This window comes from Cydia pomonella, chromosome 4 (genome assembly GCF_033807575.1).
Source record: "Cydia pomonella isolate Wapato2018A chromosome 4, ilCydPomo1, whole genome shotgun sequence".
Classification (NCBI taxonomy): domain Eukaryota; kingdom Metazoa; phylum Arthropoda; class Insecta; order Lepidoptera; family Tortricidae; genus Cydia; species Cydia pomonella.
In genome coordinates, this window is record NC_084706.1 from 16,388,640 (window position 1) to 16,410,168 (window position 21,529).

Below are 21,529 nucleotides of genomic sequence, written 5' to 3' on the forward strand. Positions count from 1 at the left end.
GCGGCTTACTAACCCTATGCACTTTATTACGATAAAAAACAAAACGACAATCAAGAATTTAATTCTTAATTCAAATTTTAAACAAAAATTCAAACAATAAATATTATTCTTATCCATAGCACATGAGAAGCTCGGTAATTAGAAACCTCGTTCGAAATTTAAACTTATTGTCGTTAAAATAAGGTTGTATTTTGTTGTGTCTTTTTCTCTCAGTTAGTTATAACCCTCGGGAAAAAAGTATAACCCACAAAAAAATTGCCAGTAAAATTTCAACTTTCTGTCAAACACATATATGTCATTAATTTTAATGCCAACAGTTTGAAGATGGTACGTTTTAGCTAAAACTAATCTAAAGCACTTCCTTATATAAATTACCATTCTAAGCTGATACTAGCTAAGTAACCTAACCGTTAGTAACCTAAGATCAGCTTGCAGTCAAAAAACTATGAAAGATAAGGTTAACCTGATAATTTTCCCGCCGTGTCCATGCTCGTCTTAGTTGGTAATTATCAGAGCCCCTAGTGTAAATTTATTCGATAGCGAAACGTGATCTACGCGTTTGATTTTAGAAACAGCGCGCCAAGCGGGACGTTTTGGAAACTCAAAAACCCATACAAAATTAGACTTACCGCAAACGCGTACGTCGTTTTTTAGTATGGAAAACTTGCAACTTTAAATGCTTTTTTACTTAGGACTACTGCACGTAAAATGAACTAAAACTCGGTCCATCGACTTCATTTTTGACGATCGGTTTGGCCTGGTGGGTAGTGACCCTGCCTACGAAGCTGATGGTCCCGGGTTCAAATCCTGGTAAGGGCATTTATTCGTGTGATGAGCATGAATATTTGTTCCTGAGTCATGGGTGTTTTCTATGTATTTACGTATTTATACATATTTATATATTATATATATCGTTGTCTAAGTACCCTCAATACAAGCCTTATTGAGCTTACTGTGGGTCTTAGTCAATTTGTGTAATAATGTCCTATAATATTTATTTATTCTATTTTTTTGCAAGCTTTCTAATGGTACCCCACACGATTCTTGCAAAAAAAAAAAAATGTTTGAGCTTACCCCTCTTAACCATCTAAATTTACGCCTAAAATAATGAATAAGCGCTTTTGAGTTATTTACAATATTAGTAGGTAGCGTTAATTGCTATAACTGTTCCAAATTTAAGAGCAATTCCTAGCTGAGCAACTTTTCAAATCTCGAATTTTTGAAGCTATGTTTCTGTCGCGCTGCGGTGGGCGGGAGCGGGAGCTATCTAAGTGTGAGTGCGCGCACACAGATGCGAGACGCGAGCGCCCGCTCATTGCGCGCCGTTCCGTTGACATTGCCGGCGAGCCGGCCGGAATTCATCCTGCGCTGCCCGACACAAGTTGTTTTTGATGTTATCACATAATATTGTTTTTAATTATTATTTTAACGACCAGTTTGGCCTAGTGGGTAGTGACCCTGCCTACGAAGCTGATGGTCCCGGGTTCAAATCCTGGTAAGGGCATATATTCGTGTGATGAGCATGAATATTTGTTCCCGAGTCATGGGTGTTTTCTGTTTATTTAAGTATTTATATATTATATATATCGTTGTCTAAGTACCCTCAACACAAGCCTTATTGAGCTTACTGTGGTACTTGTCAATTTGAGTAATAATGTCCTATAATATTTATTTATATTGATTATTTATTTATTATATTATACTGTATCTAGTAATTAATACAGATAAACTACGATAGACTACGAAAAAGAATGAGGTCCTTGCTTCCGTCGTCGTACCTATCCGTGACAATAAGTTGGGTGTGATCATGGTGTGTTGTGAAATTTTGTAAGTAGGTATGGTTAACCTACAATCTAAATAGTAGTAGTAGTACGATGGGGCTAAACTTGTGCCGTCTTATTGAAGAACGTATCGCAATGACAATCTGGGTAAGGTATGTTGGGATAATGCCGGACAATTTTGGGACCAATTGAGAGAACTCGCGATTTTTTTTTTCTAGATCGTGTCAGATTCTTGAAGTACAGAGCAAATCGTTAAATAATAACCGTAGATTCAGCCTTAATTTTGGTAATCTTCAATATATAAAGGTTTTAGTTTTGTACACGTGTAAAGATGAAACATACTTTTTTTAGGGTAACGAGTGTTTTGCCATCAAGGGGTAACATCGGATGGTGAATAAAAGTTGGTTTAAATGGAAAGAGAATAAGGTATCACAAAGAAATAGGTCCAGAGTGTAGCCTTCTCCTACGTATATAAATTGCAGCCAACAATACAAATTTAAAAGTTGTCAGCGAATGTTCTATTTTTCGTATTTTTGTATACGATCTTAACCCTGATACAAACATTTGGTAAAATTGTGGCTCTCAAACTTTGATACTTAGTCATAAGGCAATTTGATAAGTAAACAATGTGCTAACAATTGCGATTTTGACGGTAAAATATTGCAATTATATATATAGTTGATATACAATCTTTTTTTGGATAAAATGTAAGGATCGTATGCAAAGAGTAAAGTAATAGAATAAAATATATTTTTTGTTTGATTTCTTGTAATTTTCATAGTTTTTCTGTTTACAAGATATTAAACAAAATACTAACTTGTAAGCCACCCAAGTAGACCTAATGTTATATAGAAAGGTTTTAAAAATAATGGAATAAAAAATGGAATAAAGAAAACAATACAAAAGAAAACAGAAACATAAGCACAGGTAAACAACATGCGGTCTAATCGCTAAAACGCAATCTCCAGGCAACCTTTGGGCAGCGGAAATTAAAAAAATTACATTGTCAGTAAGTACGTGTACATACACATACATACAAAATAGACTACCTAAATCTTTTCCTTTTGATTTACCGTCGCGTTGGTACTGGATAATAATAAGGGTACGAAAGTGTGATCAAGAAAACAATAAATGTGATAATTAAGTAGGTAAATTGAAGAAAATTTAAAATTTGACCTACACTGCTGTTTTTTAAATGGGTAAAGATCGTATTGTTTCTTTCCGATCTTTACCTGGAAGGGTCAAAATTGGATATTGGTCTACAGCAATCCTAGGTCTGTTTTTGATTGGATTGTTTTATAAATAAACATCTAAAACGAAATTATACATTAACACAATTACAAAAACAAACACATTTTCATCACAATACACAAAATAAATTACAGGGCCTGGACCCGGGTATGTCCTTAAACTACGTCAAAAAGAGAGGTATGGGCACTGTGAATGTCATCTCGCCTTGTGTGGTGGGGCACAGCACAGCGGATGTCATTCCAGATCTAGAGCAGAGCCCAACTGGGGAAGTACCTCCACCTTACAGAAAACCGCAGCCAAATAACACTAGACCCTACTCATAGTGTTGTGTTCCTGCCGGTGAGTAAGGTTGCCAGAGCTCAACGAGGGGGTTAGGGTCGGCAACGCGCATGTAACTTCTGTGGAGTTGCAGGCGTACATAGGCTACGGATACTGCTTACCATCAGGCCGTATGCTTGTTTGCCACCGACGTAGTATTAAAAAAAGGGCGAAGATCGGATACACGAAATTTACCTTGCTCTATGTGATTGCGCATAGCACAAGCCCGATATCCCTGAGTGGCGCTGGGACACTGGCAGTCGAGGCAATGAAATGGCATCTTACACAATGTTGCCAACATTAAAAAAGAAAGCCAAATTAGGGAGAAATGATTTTTTTACGTTCTTCACCCACATCCGGTATTACCCCAACATACCTTAATCGTTGAACCGCCGCATTTCGAAATGGCCCTTATTTTGATATCGGCTATCGGTAATGTAAATTTGCTATCTAGTGGTTTACTTGTGACGCACAAGTGTGAGCAATGCAAGACAATCAAATTGTTAATGGGTATTTATGATGTTTTAATCACAATAAGCAGGTTGTACCTATTATCCTACTTAGCTTTGTTTACAGGCCTTTAATAGTAAACATAACTAAACATAAGCACTACATGACCTGCAATGTACAAAAAAACGAATTGAAGTGACAGACCATTACGGGTACATTTTAGAATAGAATAGAATATAAATCTTTATTACGAAACCATGGTACATAATAGTTGTTACATTAAAGAGTGTGAAAACACATGGCACCCTTTTCTTAGAACTACGTGGTATTTTGGTTATATTACGGCGATCGACTGTTGGTTGTTGGTGTATTTTTTCTCATTTTAACCATGAACATGTTATGCCCATTACTATGCCTTCTGTATACGTATATTTAGAAACTGTCTCCGCCTCTAATTCGTGCGATAAGGACAACTGCAGCTCGGACTAAAATTCACACGCAAAAAACTCAAAAATCGAGGTTTCGCTCTCGACTGTTTCCTCCTCCAAAACGCAATCAATCTTTATGAAATTTTGGAAACTGCAAGAGGAAGAAATAATCTATGCCGCTATGTTTTGATTTTTTGAATATTTTTTGTCATATTTGTATACTGTGCCTTTTTTTACAGCCAATTCAATTGAGCCGTTTTTGCGATTTTCGATGCGCTGTATCTTTCTTCAAAATAAAATAATCCAAAAAAGCAAAACATAGCGGCACAGATATTGATGATATTGATCTTATTTGAAAAAATCACTGCTCTAGGTTGAAAATCCAGGGAGGAATCAGTCGAGAGCGTTTGTATGGAAAAATCGCAACTAGGAATTCCTCTTAAGCTTCTACGTACAACGGTCTTTGGGAAAAACGCATTCAATCGTTTTGCAAGACCGAAGTGATCCCATAAGTGTTCCGTGAACAAGGTTTCGTGCGGAACACTTATTAAGACCCGGCGTACCGGAGACCTATGTAAACTAAAAACTCAGTTGGGTTTTTATTGATATGATACTAATAATATGTATAAGTCACGGCACGCATTATTGATGCGCGCCGAGTCTTATCAAGAGTCGTCCTCCATCCATTGAACATTGGTACACTTAAACTGTGTCAAACACACACGACAGTACCTACCTGACCATGTAGCCATGTGAGTCACTTTGCATCGCAGTGACATAACATGTACACACATACAACGACAACACAATACAGTCATACGCAAGCGGCACCTTGAACTAGCGTATAAGCGTAGGTCCAACTCGAGAGGTAGCTTTAGCATTAAATCTTTTGCGCTTTATTATTATCAATGTTGAATGAACAGCGTTTCGTGAACCACAGATTTCCTTTTAAGGATTGATTTGAGAAGTGGGAGCCACCAAGATTGTTGTTTTTTTTTTGGGGGGGGGGGGGGGGGGGGGGGGTGCTCGTTTAGCATGATATCATCAAGCTTTAATGTAGTACTAAGGTCAAGTTTGGTAACAATCTTTTTGTACGTTGAGGAGGAGGAAGAGGTTTTTTTACTTTTAACGCTTGCACCATCACTAAACCGATCGAGTTGAAATTTGGTAGGTATATAGAGTCCAGGGAAAGGACTGGTACGATCGTTTTTATCCCAAAAATTATCCCTTAAGTGTGTGAAAAGGGGGGTGGATGTATGGGAAATCAATAACCGTTGAACCGATTTAGATGGGTACCGACTTCATTTTTGATTTAGTTGAAAAGATATCAAACGTGACTTAGAACCTTAACTTAAACACCCCCCCTCCCCGCTCCCGGACCTACATCAAAAATCTGGGTGGCTCCACTTCTTAAATACATCCTATTAGGAACACAAAGATTAATTCTGCCAAAGGAAACCTTTGGTTCAGAGAAAGTCGTACTCTTAAGTAGACTTATAAGGAGAATAGTAATAACTATCAAACTATCTTACATAACTTAAATTTTAATCAACGATTTTTATTTATTGATTTTTATTTAATGGATGGCTTTACATCTTATCTATTATTGATTACTTGCCTACATTTACTAAAAATAAATTGCATAAACATGCATCGATGTATGTATTTTTACGCCAATTTTTCTAAAATAAATATAATTATAAACGTTTGGGGACAATCTTACACAGATCGACCTAGCCCCAAACTTAGCATATAGATAAAAAATACTTACCTATATACATAGAGCCTTATTAACTTCAATAACTCGTTATCGCGATCGGTGTCATTTTTAAGTGTCATAAAATTACGGTCTTCGGACGCAAAACACTAAGAGTACACTACTTCAACGCTTTGTACCCTTCATTTATAAGATTTCAGACGTCCCAAATTCTTTGAAACCCGCCCTAGGCATATTACCGGGTCTAGTGCCCCGAAAAGTTCGCTTACCTTTTATTCTGAAGAATCTTTTCAAAAGTACGCCTTGGTCGTCCGTAATCACTAAACACTATTACTTACAATATTATACTACACATTCACTTAAATCACTAATATTTACACTTTCCTCAGGGTATCAGTGCTTGGATGAAATTGTAACACACTTAAACACATGCATGTGAAATCTCCAGTCTGAATTGCGCGCGAAAATCGCGTAACATCGGCATAAAAGTATTTTGGACTCGCAAACACGTTACTAGTATCACAGCGTTGCCGCCGTACTGACTCAGAATTTCCACTCGGACCCCGATACTAGCAATCCTTCACAGACGCTTCTAACCAGTAGGTAACTAAAATATACAGTAATTGCAACGCATTACTCCTTTTAAAGCAAACGGTCAATCGCGTGGACTTGAAGATGCCGCAATGGTTTCATAGTTGATGGAAATGCTCGTTCACGGAAGCATGTTTTCTATGAGCATAGTAAGGAGTTTCCTGTTAACAGTATGAAAATGCTTCGTATGTCTATTGCAAATGCTGGCTTGGCCTACAATAATTTGTTTCACTAATTCAGTCTAATACTGAAAGGCTGAACTGAACTTCCTGAATACCTACTCTGGAACCAAACCGATGTATTTTAACTAACCTCGTTCCCCGTAACTCAGTGAAAGACTAACGAAAGGAAAACACATGTACAGCATATCAAATAGTTTTCAGACTGACATATGGTGACAACATATTGGTTTACTAGAAGCCAAAAGAGAGAAATTTTTATTTAAGTTTACCACTTTATTGATATTATTAAGTTCTTCATTTAGTTTTAATTTCATTGTATGAAATCAAAAATCAAAAAAAAATCTGTCTTTCAGCGGTCTCCCTCATTGAAGTTGTTTTTTTTTTATTAAAAATTATTTACTTTTTCGTTCTAAAACAGTCAACACAATGAAACTATTTTAGAGAATTTAGTCCGTTTAGGCAGCACAAGTTTGGTAGGGTACCTAGTATTAAAACTACATACATTCTTTAATTGTGTGAATAATTTTGGATAGGTTTTTACAAATTTACCTACTTTTAGTACAAACATTGATGGCAAAGTAACGAGGTTGAGTTCTTTGAACAAGGGTTTACATGTTGTAAGTGGTGGTGCATTGCTTATAGCTCTAATGCACTTTTTTGGCTGATAAACAGCCTATCAACCTCACAAGAGTTACCTCACAATAAAAGGCCATATCTGAGAACTGACGCTACGTATCTACGATGGTAGGCGAGGAGAGCTGTTGGTATATCTATTAGAGTTGAAAGCATTCGTAGTGTATAAACAAAGCTATTCTTTTTTTTACATTTCTTTTCAATTTCAGGCTTCCATGAATTATTTTTATCGAGTAACATTCCTAAAAAATGTATGCTGATCAGTTTCAGATATTAAATGATTGTTATACTTACCACATATTTTGTCATGTTCTTTCCTGTTACAAAATTGAATATATTTAGTTTTATCTAAGTTAACATTTAAATTATTAGATACTAACCAATTAATCACAAGATTTATTAAATTATTAATGTCATCATTATATGTAGTTACATCATTACAAGGAATAATTATAGAAATGTCATCAGCAAAGAGTATATAGTAGTGATTGGAAATGTCGGGTAGATCATTAATATATAATAAAAATAATAAGGGGACTAATACACTACCTTGAGGTACACCAACTTAATTTCTTAAATAATTGGAGCTAGTTATTGTCTGTATATTTTTACTTATATTTTCTATTTGAACGCACTGTTGCCTGTCACTTAAATAACTTTTAATCAATTTTAAAGCATGACCTCTCAAACCATACATTTCGCATTTGCACAGAAGTCTCTGGTGTGAAACAAAGTCAAATGCCATGCTTATGTCAAAAAAGAATACGCAAGTGGGTGTATTATGATCAACATGTTCAATGACACTTTTTACGGGCATGAACATTTATACTCGTACATCAACTATGACCCACTTTCAGAGCAAGAGATATGAAAAAGATATTGCACAGTGATCTTGAAACTCAAAGTTACAGATTGAGATGTCGTAAGATTTTTGACAAATGTCTGCCTTTAGCTCGGGAAAATATTTGAGGTGTGAGAAGAATAGATTATTTGGGAAGGACGATTTGTCATCTGTGAGGCTCCCAGGACGGATCTAAAGTTGTATATATTGAAGAATCGTTTGCACATAGAATACATTCACATTTTTTCTACAAATAATACGAGTAGGATGACGTGAAAAAAAAACCTTATCTAAATACGTATTAGAACTATAGGTCTCACTCAATAGTGCATTATTGCAGAGACCGGGAAAGGGCAATTCGTGGATGACTTTCGATTTTGATTCGACAAAGAAGGCGAATCCACGAATTGCTGTTCCTGCCGAGGCATATATAATACTTTTCTCCAAACATGCGAGGAAATCAGGTAAAATAATCATAATTTAAGCATCAACCAGCACTCAAATTGAACCTTCACATCAAAAACATCAAAAATAATTTCCCTCTTTAAAATAAAAAAAAAGTTAAAGGCACTATTCAGCCATTCAGTACCATTCAATATTCGCTCATTCAATATAATAAACACGAACTAGCTCTGCAAAATGACCCACACACATTGTGCCGAAGCGGGCGGGGCGTCAATATTGTGCCTCGGAGCTATTTAGTTCGCAAATGGCGTCCCGTTGTCACAGTCGTAGTAAGAAGTATTAAAATTATATATTTAATAAAAAAAATATGCCTTATTGTGCGGATAAATGATGTGCTAGTCGTTCCAACAAAAACTGGAAAAAAGCTAGGTTCATATTACATATTTTGATTTCTCTTGATCAAAACAGGTTTTATATGGAGATGATGTTATGCATTTTAAGTAATCGTTAATATTAAGAAACTTTCATTTTAAATTTGTTCAGGTTGTTTTTTTGATAATTTAAATTCGTGATTTAGATACTATCACGAATTTAAGTTATCAATACGAATCGTCGTTGTAGGTGGCGCTTTTTAATGTGTACATTTTTACTAAGTCCTGGTATCTCGCTGCTATTTATAACTCTTCGTTACATTCGCGGACTGCTGGACCGATTTGGCTAATTTTTGTATTGGAATTTTTCTAGGTCCAGGGATGGTTTGAACGATGAAAAAATATGGAAAGAATGCGAGGAAAATAGTAAAAACAATAATGATATTTTCCCATACAAACTGTTCCTACGACGTCGACGTGTTCAATACGAATTTCTGCATGTTTGATCTGATCAAGATGAAAATCGATGTCTGAGAATCCTAGAGGACCTTTATAATGAATCTGAAGTCAAAAATGAAACAAACGCCCGCTATCTTGGATTTCTGCATTTTTTTCTCTGATCATAATGAAAATCAATATCTGAGGATCCGAGCGGCCCAACATTATGATTCCGAGGTCAGATTGAGTAAAAACGCCCGACATCTTGAAACTGTCCTTTGCTCTTATCATGATGAAAATCGATATCTGAGGATCCGAAAGGACCTTTATATTGAATCTGAGGTAAAAAATTAAAACAAAAACGTCCGCCATCTTGGATGTCTGCATTTTGGCTCTGATCGAGATGAAGATCGATAATTAAGGATTCGAGCAGCCCTTCATTATGATTCTGAGGTCAAATTTGGCAAGGACGCCCGACATCTTGAATTCTCCGTGTTTGCTTTTATTATGATGAAAATCGATATTTCAGGATCCGAGAGGACCTTTATAATAAATTTGAATCCCCAGATATCGATTTTCATCTTGAACAGAGCAAAAATGGAGAAATTCAAGATGGAGGGCGCTTTTACCAAATATGATTTCAGAATCATAATGAAGGGCCGCTCGGATCCTCAGATTAGATTTTCATCTTGATCAGAGGAAAAATACAGAAATCCAAGATCGCGGGCGTTTTTTTTTCATGTTTGACCTAAAATTCGTTATAAAGGTCCTCCCGGTTCTTCAGATATGAATTTTCACTGCTATAAGTATACTTCTGGTTAAAATTTTGCTTGTCAAATCCCTCGGCTATATCAAAGAGCATATAATCACTACGTTTTAAGAGACGGGACTTCCATACTAGCGAGTGGAATCCCTTTGTTTCGCAAATCATTACCAAAATGTACGACAAAGAACTGTCAAAGAACCATAGTACCAACATAAGCAATTTAAATAGTGTAGTACGCTACACGCTTGCGTTTCTTATCGATATCGATAAAATGGGGAGGGTTGAAATATAGACTCTTGTCTACAAATTTTGTACTCGAAATCATGTTAGGATCGAGTCCACATTTAAGTTCTATGTTATATAGTGGATAGTTCTATGAGTGGACTAATACGTGGTCGGGCTTAATGTGGACTCGATTTTTTTTAGAACACCTTGTTGTTATTCACCACTAGGAAGGATCAAAGTAGCACTTTTTTCCCTACTAGGAGGGATCACTTTTTTCCGTTTTTTGCATACTTCTTAGGTTAAATTATTTAATTACCATTGATTAAATTTATTTATTTATTTGTACCATAATCATTTCCTCACAGGTGATGTGAAAAGCAGTATGTAAATTTATCACGTGGTAGCAAAAATATTTCCACCTTAGGGTGGTATTCCACCTATCCAATTTCTTGGTCCAATGTCATTGCGTCTCACTCTGTCATTAATCAAAATGTGAGACGCAATACACATTGGACAAAGAAATTGCATAGGTGGAATACCACCCATAGGCGTTAACACTTGAATCCCTCACTACGCTACGATTCTATTTTAGAATACCTCGTTACACTCAGGTTGTAATTATAAAATCCTTCACTATTTTTTTTCTTAATTTTTATTTATTAAAAGCACTATTTTTAAAATGATCTGCAGATACATGTTTCAATAAATGTAACTTTTCTATGGGAAGATGTATCAGGTCTTCGTTCCCAACAAATTTAACCCACTGCCTGCATCTGAAAACATACAGCCTTGGTTATGTACAGTTTATATTCCAAGTGTTTGCTAATGAGATGATCAACTGATTATTTAGCGCTAATATGCATCTATAAATCAAATCATATATGTTAAATAATGACCATTAATGCATAGATGATAGATAATTTTCCACTGAAAATCTTCGACGAATTAATTTTGTGTCATATTGCATGCAAGTTGTCAGGAAATTTCACATATTTTATTTAATTACTTACACTGATATACAAATAAACATACAATTATCGATAGTTTTAGTACATCCCTAGTTCACAACTAAAAATAATATAAAATATCAAATTTTCGATGTGTTTAAAGCCTGCTGCACCAAAATAAGGTCAAAAGTATCTAAAGCAATATGTACCGGTCTTTATCCAAGGGAAATTTCGTCATTAAATCCCTTTTTTCGTGATTTTCTCGAGTGGCTCGCTTGCCACATATTTCACACTTAGTAAACCGTTTTCTCGGTGGCATTGTAACAAACTCGTTCTTTACTCTGATCACGGTTCACTATTTTCGATATTTTCACTAAATAATAAAGAAATTGCACGAAATACCCGAACAAAACATTGAAGCCTTCATAACAAACAAAACAATTAGGCTGACAGTTGACTTGATGTAAACTTGACAGAATAAATAGCACTGACGTTTTATTTTTCTTCGTTGGCAAAGATTTGCGAAACAAGTTCCATACAAAACTTATTTTGTTCCTAGTTGCGTCAGCCTGGGCTATATTACTAGCTATTTTATAGTAAAATTATGCTGCCAATGTATGAAGGGTAACAATAAACAATAAAAAATAAATGTTAATTTGTCATATTTTGGTGTTTTTTTTATCGCGCAAAACCTTTTACGGTTTTGCTTAGAGTCTGCCCTCGCAAATTCAGTCTAGTTTCCAAGTAAATTTTTTAATGGTATTTGTCCTTGATTAAGACGTGTAAAAATTCAATATAAAAACTGCAATTTTGCATTAACCCCCTCTTAAGTTTAAAATTAGTAGTTTAGCATAGCTAAAAGCAATTGAATTAGGTAATTATCATACGTGTAATAAGATTTAAATTATAAATATTTCTAAATTCGTAATAAATTGTGAATTTATAAAATTGAACATTCCATAAACCGAGAAAAGGGAAAACAAGGGAAGGTCACCCGGGCTGAAGACAGATAATTTACGCAGAGTTGAATATTGCCAAATTAATAGAGTAAAAGCATTCGAATAGCATTTTATTACTTGGCTCATAAAAATACTCGTTTTATTTTTCAGTAATGTTAAAGTCCTTAGTAATTCTGCTAGTAATATGTAAATACCTACTTGTGTTTAGCCAAAACTGGATTTTGATTGGTTTATTTAACGCCTTAAGGTGACAGTCCATTTCTGACCGCAGCTGCACTACTGCTCCGACATTACTGCAGCGGCCTGAACGCGTCGGTGTTATTGTCAATTTCCATAGTAAAATCAATGACGGACCCGACTGCACGTAATATGGTAATTTTAACGTATTTCCGACCGCAGCTGCACTACTGCTCCGACATTACTGCAGCAGCCTGAATGCGTCAGTGTTATTGTCAAATTCCATAGTAAAATGATGACAAGACCGACTGCACGTAGCATGGCGATTTTTAGTGTTTGGAGCGCAACTGCAGCTGCGTGCCGCACGTCAAATCTTTCACCTGTACAGAAATGTCTTTGGTCACAGATATTAGTAGCTCTAAGCTAAGAGGATATAACCACTACATTCTAAGGAGTTTATTACACCCGCGGATAAACAACCCCGATAGTTTCTGTGTTTCACGGTAGTCCCTCTGTATCCTGGCGTGGCTCTTATTGTTTTTTTTTTTTAATGTTTCCTGATCAATTCATTAAATAAACTGTGCTTTCATTTTTTCGTACTTTTCCGAGGTCAGCTGTAAGCCCGAAAGGGCAAGAGCGATAGAGAGGCAAATATACGATTTTCAAATTAAGATTTTCATGGTAGGCAATAAGTAGATAGGAGCTATGTATGTATGTATATATAAATTATTTACGTGACTGATAGTGAAAATACTGGAAAACTAGTTCGCATTTGTACTAATGATGAGTGTTTTTTTCCTGTTTTGTTTTCATTTTTGTACAATTAAGAGTTTTACTACTACTATGTACTTCTAAATTACAGGACGCACTTATATGTTAGAAAAAGATCGATGTAGGTATAATAACTGTTATTCATCATACAATCATGTACACACAGCATACAAATGTGACAATATAATATTTCTTTGATGATTCTAAGACTGAACGGGGTGGTCGTATGCAATTTCCTCTCTCTCCTCTTTCTCTCTGACTTATCCATAGATTTCGGAATTAAAGTAGAAAATGTTTCGAATGAAATAGCTTACTCTGTATCTTCTGTATTTGTGTTAGGATACTACGAAACCATAATAGTAGATCAATTTTTTTACTGGCCACAATGGTCGCGCATTGTGCGGCTTTTGAGGAATTTCCTCCCCCGGGCGCTCCGACTGTAGTTTGAGCTCCCTGCCGAGGGTCTACAGTATGGGTTCTTCAAAAAAGAAGTGTACAGGCTTTTAAAGGGTCGGCAACGCGCATGTATCACTTCTGGAGTTGGAGGCGTGCTTAGGTTACGGTGACTGCTTGCCACCAGGCGGCGCGTATACTTGTTTGCCACCGACCGAAAAAAAGTTTAAGTGATTCTCGCATTTAACAGGATTAATTACTGAATGCTCGCTGACCATACCGTGGCACAGTGAATTTGGCGTGATAAAATGTGAAAGTGTCGTAATATCATATTATATACATCGTGGGTTGGTAAAACCTGGCAGATTTTAAGCACGCATTCCTGAGGAGCAAAAAAATGTTTAGTCAAATTCGGCAAAAAAATGTTCTTTTTTCTTTTAGCCGATAAAAAAGAAATTTTCTGCACACAACACGTTATTTCTTTTTACATCTTGGCGAAAAAAAAACACCACAACGAAGAAGTAAAGTTTTCTTAATTCATCTATAGATCAAAATTGCGAGTGTTCTTTTTAGTTCAGTAATGTTTGTCAGAAGGTATGTCTAACTAAACCAAGTCACATAGAGACAGCGCCCCAGCCAAAAAGGCGTTTTCTCTAAAAGAAGACCGATTTCAGAAAACTTTGTATGATAATTTGGTCTCTAAATGCGATTAAGAATACAAATTTAAAAATTATCAAGTTTTACCAGCCCACGGTGTATAATATCGTTTAACTCGTTTATGGTGACACTTTTTCACTTTGTCATAGCAAAGCCATTCCTGAGCTAAAGGAGGAATCAGTAAGTTGTATTACCATGTATTATAAATGGCAAAGTTGTTGTTTAACACATGGTAGCATATGGATACTCAATCATAAGAAAGATTACAAAATTGAACCACGAGAGAAGTGACAACGGTTTTAAAAGTAAAATTTTATTGACAGTTGCGGGGATTCAAGGAATGAGAGTTAAATAAACTTTGCTACAGAGTGCAACACGAAATTTTTTCATCACTTCAACACGAGGAAAATATGTATTATTCCGATTAATTTATTCAAAATTCTTTCTATCAGCCCCTTGGCTGACGTAAATAGCTTTCTTCATAAAGGATTTCTTGTCTCGCCCGTCAAGTTTTATAAGGTCTAGTCATACACTGTATCTGCCCCGACCACGAGTGCCGTCGCCTATGGACACCTGCAACACAAGAGCCATTATAAGATTTAAATTTGTGCTTCAGTTTGAAATAGGACACTGGACAATATTAAGTGTAAATTGCGCAATTATAGCTCTTACAAAGCAATTTATTCATTTATTTTTCACTGTTAGGTACCTAAAGAAAGTAAAATTGGCTTAATATGAAAACTCGGAAAGATAAATGTGTAATATTTTACTAACACTGAACGTCTACATTGGAGAATTTATTCTTACGTGTCGCATTGCCATCTCCGAAACCCACGAATCTCTTTGCAAACCAGCGTACACCGTATCCATCACGAGCAACATGAGTCCCGCTCTCGTCGGGTTGCTGTGTGCGCGGTGGTCACGCATTTAGTCAAGAGGATGGGGAAGATAATTTCAAAATGTTAACTTACCTTAAGTTAAGAAATATTTGCTCCTCTGCATTAATTTCATTCGAGTAATTTGGTTGTATTTCTTCGATTTGAAGTTAAATTGCTATTTATTTAATCGGCATACAAACGATGACAATTCAATATCTGGTTTTTAATAATATTGCGTAACTGCCTTGGACTGACTGTGATTCTTGTAGAAAGGCAAATCTATTCTTCATTTTCGTATACAATGTAGCATTATCGTCACTTACTTCTTCTCGTAAAATATACAAATAAGTAAATCAGTAATTTTATTTATACGTCTGACAGTGACATTATTCATAACTCATTGACATTGACAGTCAACTGACGAACGCTGCCGCGACTGCACGCCGCAAGCAGCAGCAGTCGGCCGCTGCAGTAATGTCGCACCAGTAATGTCGCAACGGTAGTGCAGCTGCAGTTGGAAATGGACTGTCACCTTTATGAAGAATTAGTTAGGTTATTTAAATTTTCAGATGGTTACATGCGTCGTATTACGTTACGAGACTTGTCCAAACAACATCTACAGTATCAATTGCATATTCCAAATAACATTTTCCATTGAAAGCTCAATTGCATTTCTTTAAAAAAATGTATACTCCAAAGCAGTAATTATGAATTTATGATCCAAATATACATTAAAAAAACCATCTTATTACCGACTGTACCCATGATTTACAAATGATTTTTACGATTAGTCTACATATACCGGGTGTGGCCTGTAACACGAGAAAAAAATTAAACTGTAGGCTGTACTCCTCAAACTAAACAACATTTGCTCAGCAACTTTTAAAAATAACTTGTGTATTGATTTTTAGAACGTTTTAAAGTTTATTCTAAGACGCAATGTATTGCGAATTTTGTTATGTTTAAAGCGTGACAAGCAACGTCAATTACACTGATGACAGTGTACATTGAAGGTAATATTTATTTTGATTGAAAAATAGGAAGTTTAAACACTTCATCATTTTTAAAAGTCGTTGAACAAATGTTGGTTAGTTTGAGGAGTACAGCCTACACTTTAATTTTTTGCTCGTGTTACAGACCACACCCGGTATAGTGACCGATTTTCGAACACACAAAAAATGAATGTGTCAAAACAAATTTCTTCGACCGCCATCTTGGTGACATCGGGTATGTAGCTTATTATGCAGTAAACTAATGTGGAAATGTGCGGATGATGAAGAATTAATCTTGATACCTACGAGTTTAACCACAATTCTGGAGCCAACGCCAGGTTACCCACGTGGCCCATTGTAAACTCCAGCTATCGCTTTACAAGAGCTAATAAATAACCGTACACTGTCGTGTACTAATTGTACAATGTTTTTTGTATAGTTAGCTCCCAACACCTTGACACTGACTAATAATTTAGTCCCACTTGAACTTTTCCTGACTGATCATTTTTAATGCGTTTCTCCCGCTAAAAACTGCTGTTATACTGAAAAAAAAACAATATATGCTAAATATGTGATGTAATTTTTTGGTTTTATAGAAAATAATGCTTAATTACAATTTATCACAGTTATTATTTTTGGTAGAATATTCGCTCTAAAAGCTTACCTCTGCCCGTTTGGGATTTAGACAAGTCTGTATGTGGTCACTCCTCTGCAAATTATTTACCTACATGCCATTTAAGGGTTAGACTATGACTATGAATGAACCGTTTATTCATCGGCAAAACTAAACTTTTATATTCGGATCTCATTTGACGGGTTCAACGATTACATGTTAGTAAAAGCGGCCAAGTGCGAGTCGGACTCGCCCATGAAGGGTTCCTTTATGACGTATTAAAAAAAACTACTTACTAGATCTCGTTCAACATTTTACCACTTTGGACACACATTTTACCACTTTGGTAGTGTCTCTCGCGCAAACTATTCAGTTTAGAAAAAAATGATATTAGGAACCTAAATATCATTTTTGAAGACCTATCCATAGATACCCCACACGTATGGGTTTGACGAAAAACAAAATTTTTTTTTTAATTTTATGACGTATTAAAAAAAAACTACTCACTAGATCTCGTTCAAACCAATTTTCGGTGGAAGTTTGCATCGTAATGTATATCATATATTTTTTTTAGATTTTTCATTCTGTTATTTTAGAAGTTACGGGGGGGGGGGGACACACATTTTACCACTTTGGAAGTGTCTCTCGCGCAAACTATTTATTTTAGAAAAAAAATATATTAGAAACCTCAATATCATTTTTGAAGACCTATCCATAGATACCCCATACGTATGGGTTTGATGAAAAAAGATTTTTTGAGTTTCAGTTCTAAGTATGGGGAACCCCCAAAATTTATTGTTTTTTTTTCTATTTTTGTGTGAAAATCTTAATGCGGTTCATAGAATACATCCACTTACTAAGTTTGAACAGTACAGCTCTTATAGTTTCGGACAAAAGTGGCTGTGACAGAATCGGACAGACAGACGGACATGACGAATCTATAAGGGCTCCGTTTTTTGCCATTTGGCTACGGAACCCTAAAAACCAGACTACTCGTATTTCATAAAACTCATATGTATGGCTAGCAGAGCAGTGAGTGGCCACACATGCCTACGATTACGTTCCACAAAGTATTGCACTTGTTATAAAACGAATAATATAACCCCAACTGAGGGTTCAATAGTAGCTATCAAAGAGTCCATTATTCAGCTATCCACCTTCAGGCTCCATCAACAAATCAGTTTGATAGTAAATGCTTTCCTGCTTAAAACGCGTATTTGGCCTGGCATTCAGAATCTTTTTATATACGCGGGTTTTACTGAATTTTACTTGCAAAGTGTCATAACGTCATAAGTAAAGATAATAATTGCGTAAAAAGGTGTTCTTTAATTAGTCCACTCGATTTGCCCGTTGCTGACTTGCCAATTTGGAGTAGTCCGAATCACAGACCGACTGATGAAGGTAAGTAGTGTAGGTACATATTCTACTTGTTTCAGTATAAGCCGTAGCTCTTGGAAACAAGCTTTGACTAAGTTACGTTAGCTGCAATTTATACTTTCTTTGATAGCAGTTAGTGTCGTAGAAATTAACTGGCAAATGTGAATCTTGTACGTGAGGTAGGTAGTTATTATTGGAATTCAACTTCATCATTGATAGCACTATTTCGCTATAATGTACGAGTAGGGTGGTCTATTTTACAAAAATATCGTAAATACTTCGAAAATGCAAGGTTTTTCTGCATTTCTCAAAAATGTAAAAGTTCAACGTTTTCCAGTAAATTTTATGTGTTTTCACTTAAAATCTCAAAATCATTAGCTCTACCCATTTTAATACTGGAATGAAATGGACACATGCAGGCAGACCAAGGATATTTTACCGGAACTGAACCACAAGCTCATCAAAATACTACTGAAAACACAGACACCAACTACGTAAAATAGTAGGATTGATTACAGGACATAACACACTTAACAAACACCTACACAATATGGGTAAAACAGACAACCCCATGTGCAGAGCGTGCATGGAAGAAGAAGAAACAACAAAACATATTCTCCTAGACTGCAAACAGGTATAAGTATACAGGAACAAATACCTAGGGACTCTGTGCACACTAGGAGAGGCAGTTAGCAACCTGAAAACTTTGCTAGACTTCGTGGAGGAGCTGGGGTAGTTAGTGTAGCGCTACCTCGTTTCACGCAAAATAGGCACAATGGTTGTCGATTTGCGGAAAATGCCCAGAAGCACTAACTATACGATTTCTCGCTTAAGGCGCATTTTTGGCGCGGCCCCTTCAAAACCTTTTCTTAAACTAGTTTTACTGTAGTTTTTACTATTATTTAGAAAATGAAAACTTTTGTAACTACTTAGTTAATATTATTGTCTACATTGTATAAGTGACTTAATATTTTTGTCATTATCTTAAGCAGCTGAAACATGTTACAGCTATATTCTCAAGCATCTCATAATTGTACTGTAATCCGTAACTGAACCAGAATCATTTAGCAATGACGGATGTACTATTTGCGTTCAGCGAAGCTTAATATTTGATGAATGAGCGAATGAGAGTTGTTCCGTCTCTATTTCTGTTACAAGGGCCATGTTTCGTTCATACATTCACTGTTGAAATGTTTTGATCAAAATTAATTTATATGCTCGTAATTTATAATAAAAGTTACAAATATAACGCCTAGTGATTCACAAAATGGAGAGTATTCTGTCAATGTTTAAATGTTTAACGACTTTAATACTTAACATTTTGATTGCTTAGATGAAATGAAAGATAACGGTAATTGGACTTATGTATGTACCTAGAGTTTACCAAGTTGAAAGTTATTCATTCTATGAAGTTGGCGTATTATCTTTCAAGATTTGTACACATAATAAGAAATCGGAAGTAATTTTAAAACATAATTACACTAACGCAATTAAGTCCCATTAAATAATAATGTATACACCATAAATACGTAAATTTTCTGGTCCTTAAAGTTTACAAAAAAAATCGACCTAGCTTAAGCCTTGACCTTGAAATTTGTAATTTTTTATTTAAGGTAAGAATAGTTTTTTTTTTATTTCAAACAATTTTAACATGAGTTAATTGTCTACTTTGCTATCAAAATGTCTCTTCGATGTTACAATACTCTATTTCACAGCTCTATCTCTAAAACAGTAAGGTGTAAAATCTTCCGTCATTTTGATTGACGAGGAGTCACAAAGGGTAAGGAATGTAAGGATCGAGGGCATCGATAAGCTTGGTGACAGATTCATTAGTGAGTTGATATGTGGAGTAATTTATTTTTTGTTTGTTGGCTGTCGTTGTTTGCAGAATTCAATAATAAAATGTCACAGATATCGTAAATTGTAATGTATTGTAGTATAGGTTAAAGTTATTTGCGCTATTATTAACCAAATAGGCACGTGTACTACCTATAGCATCGGTATTGATACAAGCTAAATAGATTGAATCGAAACTCTGTCTAACTTTTATAAAATAAAAAAAACTCCTAAAATGCAAAGTAGGCCAAGGTCATTACTTCAACTTTCGAGGCGATGCCACTAAATGTCATTGCTAAAAACTTACACGAGCACACAATGAAAGCTTGATAAAAGTCGATGTTGAAGTATAAATAATGGTCCCCAGCAAGCTCGGTTCTCCATACAAACGTAGTTACACTCTCATTTTAAAACGAATAGTTAGAGTGCTCTGAAACTTTGTACTTTCAACAGGATAAAGTATATCTATGCTTGTAATTCGTTAATGTAGCTTCAGATACCATAGTTAAAAATACAACGAATTTAAGATTTTCATACAAAACTTGTTTTTGCTCTATTTCGTTTGATTTATAAGGTGGAGCAATATAAACTAATTTCAGCCGTAGCATAACGTAGTTTTAAAATGAAAACGAACCTCCGTTTGTATGGGAAGGTGAAATTCGGGGGCCGGGGACTCTTAACTTCTTTTTATGTTGAGTCCTTTGCCAAAATACAAACTTAAACTTACCTAATGCCATTTCCGCACGAAAACGCCATCTAATGTTAAAGACAAAATTCCTTCTCCAAAATTCTTTCTTGAAATTTACTTCAAAAATCTTTGTATCATGATGACACGAGTATTGGACATAGTTTAGCGAAAAGGGTCCATACTCAAAATTTTGTTATTTAAATTAATGTTTTTTTTTGGACAAAAGTTCAAATTTTATTGACAGTTTTTTGTGGGTAGGATCCTGTTCCGTAAATTAACTACCTACGTCCAATTGCCATCGGTGACATGGACACATTTCACGAAAGCGTGTAGTTAAAGCGAAAGTCTCTTTTTAACTCCATACATTAGACAAATATATATTTGCTATTCAAGTTATAAGCCTTCGTGAAACGGCTCTTGATCTCATTTATTCAATTCCGGTGTGCAGTTTCTAGTGGACATTTTAAAAATGCTTTTTTTTAATGCACATTTGTTCGCAAACTGGTAGGCATAGTCAGACCTCTCTAAATTTTTATTTTAGTATTACTTAGAACGCCCGCCGCGTGCGCACGCACGCGGGTGCTATTTGTAGGTGAATTCCGCCGCACGCGTCCGCTTCAGTTAGCGTTGCTCATACTATTTTTCGTTAACCCGCTCGTCCGCTTCGTGCACCCGCGTCAGCTAGCGTAGGCCCTTACGCCAGATTCAGATTTAATCAAGGCAAAGGAGATCATCGGTTTTGGGCCCATCGCATCAAAAGTTCAAAGAAAAAGGAACTGGCGACGCAACCGTGTGTAATATTACATGAACCATTTCGAGCTACTTTTGACCCCTTCGCAACTTG

At 35.7% G+C, this 21,529-nt stretch overlaps 1 protein-coding gene and 1 long non-coding RNA gene across 2 annotated transcripts in view; both read right to left on the reverse strand.

Moving 5' to 3' along the window:
- The window catches only part of LOC133517168 (CD151 antigen-like), a 303,900-nt gene extending 297,058 nt beyond the window's left edge, over positions 1-6,842 (reverse strand). The window contains exon 1 of the mRNA XM_061850353.1: positions 6,215-6,842. The gene's annotated coding sequence lies outside the window, so the exon portion shown is untranslated. The remainder of the gene's footprint in view (positions 1-6,214) is intronic.
- Positions 6,843-14,714: 7,872 nt separating this feature from the next.
- On the reverse strand, positions 14,715-15,719 carry LOC133517171 (uncharacterized). Its single transcript, XR_009799337.1, has 2 exons — positions 15,273-15,719; positions 14,715-14,874 (listed from the first exon to the last, which is right to left on the reverse strand). It is a non-coding gene; the product is annotated as an uncharacterized LOC133517171 (long non-coding RNA).
- Positions 15,720-21,529: the final 5,810 nt, after the last annotated feature.